The sequence below is a fragment of the Choloepus didactylus genome, chromosome 16 (genome assembly GCF_015220235.1).
Source record: "Choloepus didactylus isolate mChoDid1 chromosome 16, mChoDid1.pri, whole genome shotgun sequence".
In the NCBI taxonomy this organism is placed as follows: Eukaryota; Metazoa; Chordata; class Mammalia; order Pilosa; family Megalonychidae; genus Choloepus; species Choloepus didactylus.
The window spans coordinates 76751683-76765244 of NC_051322.1; the positions used below are offsets into that span (position 1 = coordinate 76751683).

General features: G+C 39.4%; 1 pseudogene; it reads left to right on the forward strand.

The window, feature by feature from the left end:
* The window catches only part of LOC119511352, a 172992-nt pseudogene that overhangs the window by 42001 nt on the left and 117429 nt on the right, over positions 1-13562 (forward strand).

The following is a 13562-nucleotide window of genomic DNA, read 5'->3' on the forward strand; positions in this document are numbered from 1 at the left end:
ATTCCATTTGGTTGTGGGGTAGGTGGACCCTTAATGAAGTGCCTCTTGCCAAGCTTTGGCATGCCTTTTTTTCCCAATGGCACAGAAATTACCACTGGAGCTAAGACAAGCAGTTTAGCATCCCAGTGCTCACTTAGCTGAGCCTAGCTTGAGGCATGCCCATGTGAATTCAATGAAGCCACTTTAAGGCATGGAAATTTGGACAACTTTGATGTGTCTCTCCAGTCCAGTGTTTATAGCTGACATGAGGATTGGATCATGGCTGTCCTGTCTTTGTAGTGGGATTTCTTGCTCTATTTATGCTCATCAGATATCTCATTCTGGGCCTAAATATTGAGTAACACTCAAGGTGTTCCCGTGATGAAGAGTACACACGATATGTGGAGAGTCTGATATATTTTTGATTGAGTGGTTTGGAGGCACAATTGGGGACAGGGATGGAGACTCCCAGAGGGCTGTCATGATGGTATACACTGATGATTGTTTGTTCCATGGTCCAGGAACTAACATTGCCCTGGGGGTATCCCTATCCTGGGAGCAAACATGCCCAGGCTCTGTCACTTAGAATGATACACATGAAAATGTGAATGCCCACCACAAGGCCTCCTTTTACATGGTGCTGGACTTGTGAGAGATCAGCAACAAATGTGACACATATTTTGTTCCAGATCTGAAAGCAGTTTTATTAGCAAAGAAGACTTCCCTGACAACTACATTCTCAAATTTCCTGAAGCCCAAGGGATTAGGACCAAGTGCCACTGACTATGACCATTCTTCTCATATCCAATGAAAGCAGGTCAGTGAAAACTCACCCTGATCTGTTCCTGTGCCTTCATGAGGACGGAAACCAACCATGTGAAGGGTCTGTATTTAATTTCTTTTATAACTGATTTAACATTGTTTCATATTCCTTGTAAACTAATGTTTTCTTTAACACTTTAAAAATTATGTTTAAAAAATGTCAGTCTCTTTAATTATTCTCATAGTATTTCACTGAAGAACAGAGACATTCTCTTTATGTATTCACAGGAACATTACCAGAATCATTAAATTAACCTGCCTGTAGTAGAAATATATCATCTAGGGGTCTGGTCCCCACCTAAAAATTTACACAATCATGTCCTATTGACCAAGCAAAATGTTAATAGTAATAATAATGAGAGAAATGTAGAAAGGCACAAACCAAAATAGTGTGCAGTCTCTTATCAAACATGGCATTTCTTTTTCATGTTTTATTTATTCTCTTTCATTGGGATATATCTCAATTATTTTATTCATTTGAATCTTTAGAAAGCTGCTGAACAATACTTTTAAGTAATATTCCACATATTGTGTTTTTTTTTTTTTCAGTGATTCTTCCTGATGAAATTGAGTTTATGAATTTTAGGTTGTATTGGCAGAAAATTATTTTGCCCTCATGGTGTGTTTATTTTTTAAATAAGAAGTTAAATTTTTGTTTCTTTCATTGCATTCAATTCATTTTAAGCGTTATCTATAAGCTACAACAAAATACAGGTATGAAAAATCACCACTTTATAATAAGGCAAAGCAAAGTTTCAAGAAAGGAAGTAACCTGAAATTACTTCTTTGCTTTCTGCATTGCCCAAGTTTGCACTAATGGATTATCTTCAAGACTATTGATTAAAGTTTTCTAATATTATAAACAGTACTCTTCATACAGTCCATGTATCTTCCTTGGGGAATTGTTTTTTGCTGCATAGTCCTAGGTTTCCTTTTTCCACTGCTTGTCATATATTTCCAGTTACACGACTTCACATCCTCATATCTACTTTCAAATAAAGGCTTCTCTGCAGAGTCTTGTGTCTAGAATCAGCTACACACAACACCATGTTTTTCTGAATGTTTCCCATTACTCCAAATATGAATCTGCTTTCCCAGGTGTGCCTAATATACCAAACAAAATGCCACATTAAGAAACCTCAAGGAAAAAATATCACTGGGGCTCAAACCTGTAGAGAAGACAAAGGCAGCCTATGTTCCAAAGGGGCCTAGAATTTTGGTGGTTGCTTGGAATGCACATGCACTAATTATGCTGACCTTTTCTTGCATCACAATAGGCATCAGGTAGCAAAGCAACAGGGCTCTATGCCAATGGCTGCCTTGTTGTCTGAAAATATTATGGGCTCCCCAAGTATGCAGGTGATGGTGGAGGTGATGGGGCCTGTGCAGGTTGTTGGTATATGGGGATGATTCTGCAGCCACAAGTATCACTTGCAACCCCAATGGATGGTGAGTGTTTGACTCTCCCAGGAGGATGTTATACAGGAATTGCCAAGTGCAAATTCAAATTGGGTGTGTGGTAGGTGGATCTTTATTGAAGTGAACCCCCCAAGATTGGGCCTGCCTTTCTTTTTCCAATGGCACAGAAATTACAACTGGATCTAAGACATGCAGCTTAGCATCCCAGGTGCTTACTTAGCAGAGCCTACTATGAGCCATGCCCATGTGCAGTCAGTGAACCCACTTTAAGTCAGGGAAATTTGGATAACTTTGATGTGTCTGCACTGTCCACTGTTTGTAGATGACATGAAGATTGGCCCATGGCTGTCTTAGTGGTGGAAATTCTTTCTCTATTTATGCTTGCCAGTAGTCTCATTCTGGCCTAAATGCTGAGTGACAGTCAAGGCAGTCCTGTGAAGAAGAGAACAAATGATCTGTGGAGAGGCTGATATATTTTTTGTTGAGTGTGTTGGAGGTAATATTGGGAACAGGGATGGAGACATCCAGAAAGGAGGCATGATGATGTACACTGAATAATTTTGTTCCTTCATCCAGGAATGATCATTGTCCTGACAGATATCCCTTTCCTTGAAGCCAACATATCCTAGCTCTGTCTGTTAGAATGATACACATGTAACTCTGAATGCCCACCCCATGTCCACCTTTTACATGGTGCTGGACTTGGGAGAGATTAATCACAAATGTGGCACATATTTAGTTCCAGATATGAAATTAAGTTTATTAGCAAAGGAATATGACTTTCCTGACCTCTCAATTACCAAATTTGCTGAAGCCCAAGGGAGTAGGTCCAAGTGGCACTGACTTTGACCAATCTTCTCATATCCCATGAAAGCAGGTCAGTGTAATCTCACCCTGAACTGAATCTGTGCCTTCATGAGGAGGGAAACCAACACTTATGATGTGTCTTTATTTAATTTCTTTTAATACTGATTTAACATTGTTTCATATTCTTTGTATAACAAGTTTTTCTTTAACAATATTTAACTTATGTTTAAAAAATGTCAGTTTTTAAATTTATCTTGTAGTATTTCACTGGAGAATGTAGATATTCTCTTATATATTCACAGTAATGTTACCATAATCATTAAATTAACATCATTGTAGTTCAAATATCTCATCTACAGACGTGGTCCCCACCTCATCAATTACCCAATCATGTCCAATTGACCAATCAAAATGTTAATAGTAATAATAATGAGAGAAATATAGAAAGGTACAAACCAAAATAGTGTCCAGTCTCATATCAAACATGCCATTTGTTTTTCAGCATTACTTACTCTTTTTCATCTGAATATATCTCAATTATTTCCTTCATTTTGATATATTAGAAATCTGCTGAATCATCTTTTTAAAAAATATTCCTTAAATTGTGTTTTTTTTTTTCAGTGTTTCCTCCTGATGAAATTGAGTTTATGAATTTTAGGCTATATTGGCAGAAAATTATGGTGCCCTCATGGTGATTTTTTTTATTGAGAATTTTAAATTTTGTTTCTTTTATTGTATTGAATTCATTTTAAAAATTATCTTTAAGCTACAAAAACACATAAGTATCAAATATCATCCCTTTATAATAAAGCAAAGCAAAGTTTCAGGAAAGCAAGTAACCTGAAATAAATTCTTTGCTTCCCATGTTGCACAAGTTTGCATTAATGTGTTATCTACAAGCCTTTTGATTAAAGATTTCTAATATTATAAACAGTACTCTTCATACAATCCATGTGTCTTCCCTGGAGTATACTTTATTGCTGCACACACTTAGGTTTCCTTTTTCCACCTCTTCTCATCTAGTTCCAGTTTCATGACTTCACACTCCTCATATCCACTTTCAAATAGCAGATTCTTTGCTGACCTTTGTGTGCAAAAGAGCTACACACCACACCAAGTGTTTCTGAATCTTTCCCATTACTCCAATTAGGCATCCCTGAACCCGGGTGTGCCTAATATACAGCAGGAAATCCCAAGTTAAGAAACCTAAGGGAAGAAATCTCACTCGTGCTTGAAACTTTGGAGGAGACATAGCCAGCACAGGTTCCAAAGAGGACTGGAATTCTGGTGGGTGCTTGGAATGCACATGCACAAATTCTTTGACCCTCTCCTGCCTCACAATAGGCATCAGGTTTCTAGGCAATAGTGCTGTATCCCAATGCTTGCCCTGTTGTCTGAAAATACAATGGGCCCCCGAATTCTGCAGGTGGTGGTGGAGTTGTGGTCTGTGCAGTTTGTTGTAGGTATATGAGGATGATTATGCAGCCATGAGGATAACCTGCAGCCCTGATGGTTGGTGAGAGTTTGACTCTTCCTGAAGGATGCTATACAGGAATGGCCAAGTGCAAATTTGAGTTGGGTGTGTGGTAGGCAGAACTTAATGAAGTGACCCTGGCCAAGCTTGGGCCTGCCTTTTTTCCCCCACTGGCACAGAAATTACAAATGGATCTAAGACTTGCATCTTAGCATTCCAGGTGCATACTTAACAGAGCCTACCATGTGGCATGCCCTTGTGCCATCAATAAATCCACTTTAAATCAGGTAAATTTGGACAACTTTGATATGTCTGCCATGTCCACTGTTTATAGCTGACATGAGAATTGTCTCATGTCTGTCTTAGTTGGAATTCTTGCTCTATATATGCTAGCCAGTATTCTCATTTTGGGCCTAAATGCTGAGTGACAGTCATGGTGGTCCTGTAATGAAGAGAACACATGATATGTGGAGAGGCTGATATATTTGTGTTGAGTGGGTTGAAGACATGATTGGGGAATTGGATGAGACTCCCACAGTACAGGCATGATGGTGTACACTGAATATTGTTTGTTCATTGGTCCAGAAAATATCATTGCCTGAAGGGATATCCCTGCCTGGGAGCCAACATTCCCTTTCTCTGTCAGTTATAATAATACACATGTAAGTGTGAATGGCCACCCCAAGTCTCTCTTTTACATGGTACTGGATTTGGGAGAAAATATCCACAACTGTAGGCCATATATTTTCCATATATATAAGCAAGTTTATTGGCAAAGTGATAAGACTTCTCCAAACTCTCCATTCCCAAATTTGCTAAAGCCCAAGGGAGTAGACCCAAGTGGCACAGTTTGTCACCATTCTCATAACCCATGAAAGCAGGTGACTGTAATCTCACTCTGATCTGATTCTGTGCCTTCATGAGCCAGGAAAGCAACACACGTGAATTGTCTTTACTTAATTTATTTTATCACCAATTTAACATTGTTTCCTATTCCTTATATAATAAGGATTTCTCTAATAATTTTAAATTTATGTTTTAAAAATGTCAATTTCTTTAATTTTTCTTGTAGTATTTCACTTAAGAAGACAGACATTCCCTTATGTATTCACAGGAACATCACCACAATTATTATATTAACCTGGTTGTTCTACAAATAACTCATCTAGTGGACTGGTTCCCACCTCAACAATCACCCAATCATGTCCTATTGACCAAGCAAAATGTTAATAGTAATAATTATGATAGAAACATAGAAAGGCACAAACCAAAATTGTGTGCAGTCTCACATCCATCATGCCATTTATTTTCCAGGTTTATTTATTCTCTTTCATCTGAATATATTTCAATGATTTCCTTCATCTGGACATATTAGAAAGCTTCTGAACCATCCTTTTAAAGAATATTCCTCAAATTGTGTATTTTTCAGTGTTTCTTACTGAATGAAATTGAGCTTATGAATTTTAGACTGTATTGGCAGAAATTTATTGGGCCCTCATGGTTATTTTTTTTAAATGAGAAATAAATTTTTGTTTCTTTCATTGTACTGAATTCTTTTTAAACATAATCTATAAGCTACAACAACACACAAGTATCAAAATCACCACTTTATAATAAAGCAAACAAGTTTCTGGAAAGCAAGTAACTTGAAATAACTACTTTGCTTACCACATTGCACAAGTTTGCATTTGATTAAAGATTTCTAATATTATTAACAGTACTCTTCACACAGTCCATGTATCTTCCTTGGGGCATTGTTTATTTATGCACCATCTTAGGTTTCCTTTTTCCTCCTCCTGTCATCTTGTTCCAGTTACATGAGCTCACATCCCTCATATCCACTTACAAATAGAGTCTTCTCTGCCCATCCCTGTGTGCAAAATCTTCTACACACCACACCAAGTGTTTCTGAATATTTCCCATTACTCCAAATAGGAATCTCTGTACCCAGGTGTGCCTAATATACAGCAGAAAATGTGAAGTTAAGAAACATCAGGGAGGGACTATTTCCACATTGTGCTCTGAAGTGGCCACCATTCAGAGCAGTTCCTGAATCCATTCTGATAAGCTCCTGATTTCAGGGTAATTTGGCTCAACGTTGACTTCCCCACCCTGTTGTTAAGCCCTATAATAAACACTCATGTCTCAGAATTTGTCCAGTGCTTTTAGTCCTTTGGCTACAAAAGCCCTCTTGGGCCATGACAACTGGCAAGCCAGCCTGGTGACTAAAGATAACCCAGCCACTGATGACATGAACTTGGGGAAGGGAAAGTGGAAGTCCCCTGGTAGGTTCTGGGGTGGCCTGGGACACTTATGTGGGGAAGGGTGGCTACCCTCCTAGATGAATGATGTCTGCTGAGGGAGTATGGAGATGCATATGGCTCCTTGGCTGGACTGATAGCTCTCCTGCTACAGGTCACATAACTAGAAGGATTTCATGAGGAATAGAAAGCCACCAGGCTGCTGCAGCAGTAGCTTAGCTGTTCTCAGAGGCTGTGTGTGCAGCTACAGAAAAGGCCTTAATGGCTGATGTGACAGTCTGTCACTTAGAAGAGGAAATGAAGTTAGAAAGGGCTATGCAGTTGAACCACGGTGAATTGAAAGATTCTCTGGATAAAAGTTTACAAATACTGGCATACCTGTACACCAGAGTTAGAGGGCATAAGCTGCCCAAAGGGCAAGTTAGGCATACCCTAGCTTCCCCTGACTGGGGCCCTAAAGTGTGGGACCATGTTGGTTCCTCATCAAAAGATGATGAGTCCCTGTCTGCCCAGGAAATTAAAAGTGAGGGAAGTAAGCATGCACATCCTCTGGTCCAACAAACGGTAACTTCCCTCAAATGTTCTGTGGCAATATATTAGTTTAAATATCAGGGTCATTTAATAGCCCTATCTGGCTGATGGCAAAGTCTAATGGTACCTGGCAAATTACTATTAATTATATCAAACTTAAATTTAATAACTTCTTTGTTTGCAGTTGTGTCAAACATAGGTACCTTGTTGCAGGATATGAGTACCCAATTAAGCCAATTTCACTTTGTGTTAGATCTTGTCAATGCTTATTTTAGTATCTTAGATCCCCCCATCCAGACTGTGTCCACTTGTGGGAAAACCAACAATGGACATTTGCTGTGCTTCCACAAGGATACCTCCACAGTCCCACCATCTGCCATGGACTGGTAGCACAAGATTTAAAGAAAAGGACACCCAGTATGTTCCACTATAATGGTGATATCATACCAACCAGTAATTCTTTTCCAGAACTAAAAATTGCCACTAGCACAGTGGTGACCAACCTTGAAAGTTGAGGATGGGCAATAAATAAAAGCATATTAAAAGAATCTGGACATTCTTTCAAGTTCTTGGGTATTGTCTCATTGGGCAAAATTAAAGCTATTCCTTTAGCTATTGTTCCTAAAATACAAAGTTATCCTATACTGCTAACCCCTAAACTATTAATAGCTTTTCTTGGTTTATTAGATTATTGGAAACTGTTTATACTCTATTTAAAAATTTTAAAACTTTTGTACACCCTTATTAGAAAAGAAAAGCATGGGAATTGGATTTACCATGGCAGGCTGTGTTTATAAAAGCACAAGCACAGGCTTTAAGGGGGGTGGACCCTGATATATCCTGTGAATTGGATGTGGCCAGTGCCAATATTGGCTTTGGGTGGGTTTTATGGCAAAGGCAACAGGCTAAATGTGTAACTATTAGATTCTGCTGCCAACTTTGGAAGGGCACAGAACTCAGATACAGCCTGTTGGAAAAACAATTGTGTGAAGCTTACAATGCTCTGTTACAAGTGAAAGGTTTAACTCACAAGTGCCCAGTGGCCACACACTTACAAGAGTGGACAAAGGAGACTATAAATGAGCCCCATTCAGGGAGTGCTTAGCTAAGCACATTGACAAAATGGAAAGCTTATGTCCTACAATGCTGAATTTTTAATAGCCCTGTGAGTGCAGAGATGCATGCAATTTTAGGAGTGATGTCCTATGTGGAAGAGCAGCATGCTCTGCCTCCTGTTGATCTTCCAGAGGTGGCTCCTCCCTTGCCCACCATTGTCACAGAAGGGAGTACACCTGACTCTGCATGGTGTACTGATGGATTGGCACTTGGGCAACATGCTATCTGGATGGCCATGACTGTCCAGCCAAGTATTGACATCATCTGGTGGGAGACTGGAACTTTGCAAAGCCGCCAGTGGGCTGAGCTGTGGGCTGTACAGATGGTAATTGTCCATGAAACAGGAGACACCTTGACTTTCTGCTCAGATAATTGGGCCATATATCAAGGCCTATCATTATGGATGGCCATGTGGAAATAGGAAAAATGGATGATGGTTGACCACCCCCTATGGGGGAAGGAACTGTAGGAACACATCTGGGTGGCTTGCCAGAATTGTAAGGTAACTACTTTCTGTATTTCTGCCCATAATATTAACTCATTGCCAGATAATGCAGCTTCAGATGCCCTAGCAAAATTCCCCAACCTAACACCAACATTGCATGAGACAACTGAATGACTGCATCAGAAAACAGGGCCCTGAGGGTACCAGACACTGTGGAAGCTGGTGCAGCAGTTTCAGCTGCCTATCACCTTACAAGAGTTAAAAGGAGTAGAGGATGCTAGCCCCTCCTGCTCACTGTAATGGCCTGGAATGCTTCCTCACCAAGTTGGACCCATTGGCTGAGACCAGATTGCTCTAACCTGGTGGCAAGTAGACTATATTGGCCCCTTCCTCTGTCCAAGGGGGCAAAATACACCTTCACTACTGTAGATACAGCTATGAGACTGCTGCTGGCCTTCCTAAGAGTCAAGGCCAACTAGCAAGCTACCATATGTATCTTTTAAAAAACAAGAATTTAAGTGCCTTTTCTGGGCTCCCCACCCACATGGACAGTGATAGGGGGACCACCTTCACTAGACACTTAACCCAGGCCTGGGCAACAGAACATAAAGTCCTTTGGACTTTTCACTTGCCCTATAATCCCACAGCTCCTGGGTTAATTGATAGAATGTATGGCCTTTTAAAGGAACACTTGAAGGATAGAAACTCCTTACAACAATGGACTCGAGGATTGTACCAGCATTAACTCCAGCGGGGCCCATGCAGGCCTTATGACATCAAATAAGGGGGGCCAGCTGCCCTCAAGCTGCAGCAAGACAATAATAATCTGTTCTTGCCTGTGCCACAAACACTAGAAATTGGGGAAAATAAGGTCAGTTTGTTCTGGTTCTGGCCCATGCAGCTAAGCTGGTTGAGAATCCTACCCATGGGATATTTACTGTGCCAAAGATTATTTGTATTCCCCAACTAGGGCCCCCATCCCCCAGGGAAGTGTATGCATAAATTTGCAACCCCAAAGTAACTGTAGATCTGACCCCAAAGGGTGCTCCACAGGGACAGAAAGTAGGGCATTTAAAAAAAATGTTCACCTAGAACTCTTCTTTTTAATGAAAACTCAGCTTTTATATTTTTCCTACATGTGCTAATAATTGTTGTTAAAAAATTGTTTGTTACTGTTTAAATAATGCATTAACTGAAGTGTTGTATTTAGCATTATTCTAACAAGTTTTAACTTTTGGGGTAATTATATGCTGTAGACTGCTTGAAAATGGTTTCTAAAATTATTTTGGTCACTTAATTATAAGAGGTATAAAGGATGTTTTGTATGAAAATGAAAAGGAAGGTAGTTTGTCCTAAATTACTGGTCGTTTTAGAATAGAAAAGAGAAAATGTAGGACAAAAACCTGGATGGATATAGAAAGTTTGTAGAAAGGGAAATTTATTTCTATAGACAAAGTTAGGAAATGGTTAAGAAAAAAAAAACCTAGATATAGAATAAAGCAGATTTCCTGGTAGTTTTATCCTTTAGCTATTTTAGCCCCAGATGTACCTGTGCTTTAATTAACACTCAATGTTGTGTATACGTATCTGATAACTCAAAAAATGCAACACAAGCTCTTGATCACATGCCAGATCATACACAAAATATTGAACATTTATCTGCTAATCCTTTGTCCAAATGGCTTTAATTCTTTAACTTGGCCATGCTGCCACTTCTTATCAGGATTACTGTCCACATGTACTGGTTTACTTGTACTCTGCTGTTCACTGTGTTGTTTTTGTGAATTATGGATTCAACATCTGTCCTATGGTCAATGCAAATTGCTTCATGGGGGTGGAATATGGGAGCCCCTGGCCTCCCAAGTGTCTTGAAAGCTGTATGCAGCAATTTGCTTGAACTAGGACATCTAGGGTTTGACCTATTCTCCTTGTAACATCAGATGCTAACTGTAACCTATACCAAAAACTACCTCCTCCCTGAGACTCCCTGAGATACTGTTCTCTCTGTAATCCTCTCATCCTCCTTGTTGCATGACCCACTCCCTGCCTTATGCTCTCACACCCATTGGAATTTGAGCCCTTATAAGGAGCTTATTCAACCCCCCAAAGTGTGGACTATTTCCATGTTGTGCTCTGAACACACTGCCATTCAGAGCACCTCCTGAATCCATTCACAGCAGCTCCTGATTTCAGGGCAACATGACTCGAATTCCCTACCCTGTAGGTAAGCCCTATAATAAAAGCTCATGTCTCAGAACATGTGAGGTGCTTTCTGTAGTCCTTTGGCTACAAAAGCCCTCTTGGGCTGTGACACTGAGTAAGATCTAATTGCCAAATTTTCCATGAGTAAAATGAAAGCTCTTTGACCACTATGGGAAAGTCTTCCTGGACTTAGGCTTGGGACAAATTAAACAATTGTAGTATATTTTCCAGAACTTGATAGTCAATGTACTTTTAAGTTTGTCCATAATTTTAGGGTATTATGAAAAAAAGATTCTTTTAAACCTCCAATAGAAGAAATAAAAAGCAAATACAGAGTCTAGTCCAATTCCTGTTTTTATGATGACTTTTTGAGTGTAATAAATGTAATTTCATATGCTAAAAAAAGAAACATCAGGGAAGAAATCTGACTGGGGCTCAAATCTATGCTGGAGACAGAGCCAGAACAGGTTCCAAAGTGGACTAGAGTTCTGTCAGCTGCTTGGAATGTACATGCATAAATTCTGCTGACCTCCTGCCTCACAATAAGCATCAGGTTGCTAAGCAAAGGGCTCTAGCACAATGGCTGTCATGTTGTCTGAAAATATAATGGCTCCACAAGTTTGCAGGTGGTGTTAGAGGTGTTGTGTACTCTGCAGGTGGTGTAGATATATGGGGATGAACCTGCAACATCAAGGATCACCTGCAGCCCCAATGGGTTGTGAGGTTTGACTCTCCCTGGATGATGCTATACAGGAATGGCCAGGGGAAAATTCCATTTGGGTTGTGGTATGCAGAACTTTAATGAAGTGCCCCTAGCCAAGCTTGGGCATACCTTATTTTTAGCAATGGTACAGAAATTACCAATGGATCTTAGACATGCAGCTTAGCATCCTGGGTTCTCACTTAGCAGAACCTACCATTTGGCATTCCCATGTGCAGTCAATGAATCCACTTTAAGGCAGGGAAATTTGGACAACTTTCATATGTCTGCCTTGTCCACTGTTTATAGCTGACATGAGGATTTGCTCATGGCTGTCTTAGTGGTGGGATATCTTGCTCTATTTATGTTTGCCAGCTTTCTCATTCTGAGCCTAAATGCTGAGTGACAGTCAAAGTACTCCAGTGATGAAGAGAACACATGATTTGTGGAGAGGCTGATTTTTTGTGTGTTGAGTGGGTTGGAGGCAAGATTGGGGACAGGGATGGAGACATCCAGAGGGCAGACATGATGGTGTACAATGAAAATTTTTAATCTGTGGTCCAGGAACTATAATAACCCTGAGGGAAAACCCTTTCCTGGGAGCAAACATAACCTGGCTCCTTCAGTTAGAATGATACACATGTAACTGTGAATGCACAACCGAAGTCCCCTTTTACATGGTGCTGCACTTGGGAGAGATTAACCACAAATATGGCACATATTTTGTTCCAGACCTGATAGCATGTTTATTAGCAAAGGAAGAAGACTTCCCTGATTTTTCCATTCCCAACTTTGCCAAAGCACAAGGGAGGAGGCCCAAGCGGCACTGACTGTGACCAACCCATGAAAGCAGGTCAGTGTAATCTCACCCTGATCTGACCCTGTACCTTCAAGAGGAGGAAAACCACCACATGTGGACTGTCTTTATTTAATATCTTTTATCACAGATTTAACATTGTTTCATATTCCTTGTGTAATGTTTTTTAAAAATTTTAAATTTATGTTTAAAAATGTTAGTTTCTTTAATTATTCTTGTAGTATTTCACTTAAGATCTGAGACATTCTTGTATGTATTCACAGGAAAATTGCCACAATCATTAAACCAACCTGGCTGTAGTACAAGCATGTTACCTAGGGGCCTTGTCCCCAGCTCAAAAATTACCCATCATACACTATTGACCAAGCAAAATGTTAGTAGCAGTAATAATGATAGAAATTTAGAAAGGCAGAAACCAAAATTGTGTCCTGTCTCATATCAAACTTGGCATTTCTTTTTCAGTTTAATTTATTCTCTTTCATCTGAATATATCTCAATTATTTCCTTCATCTGGACATATTAGAAAGCTTCTGAACCATCCTTATAAAGAATATTTCTCAAATTGTTTTTTTTTTTTTTCAGTGTTTCCTACTGAATGAAATTGAATTTATGAATTTTAGGCTGTATTGGCAGAAAATTATTGTGCCCCCATGGAGAATGTTTTTTTAAATGAGAAGTTCAATTTTTGTTTCTCTCCTTGTATTGAATTCATTTTAAACATTATCTATAAGCTACAACACACAAATATAAAAAATCACCACTTTATAATAAACCAAAGCAAAGTTTCTTGAAAGGAAGTAATCTGAAATAACTACTTTGCTTCCCACATTGCACAAGATTGCATTAACATGTTGTCTTAAAGGCATTTGATTAAAGATTTCTAATATTATAAACAGTACTCTTCAAACAGTCCATTTATCTTCCTTGGGGTATTGTTTATTGCTCCAAAGTCCTAGGTTTCATTTTTCCCCACTTTTCATTTATTTCCA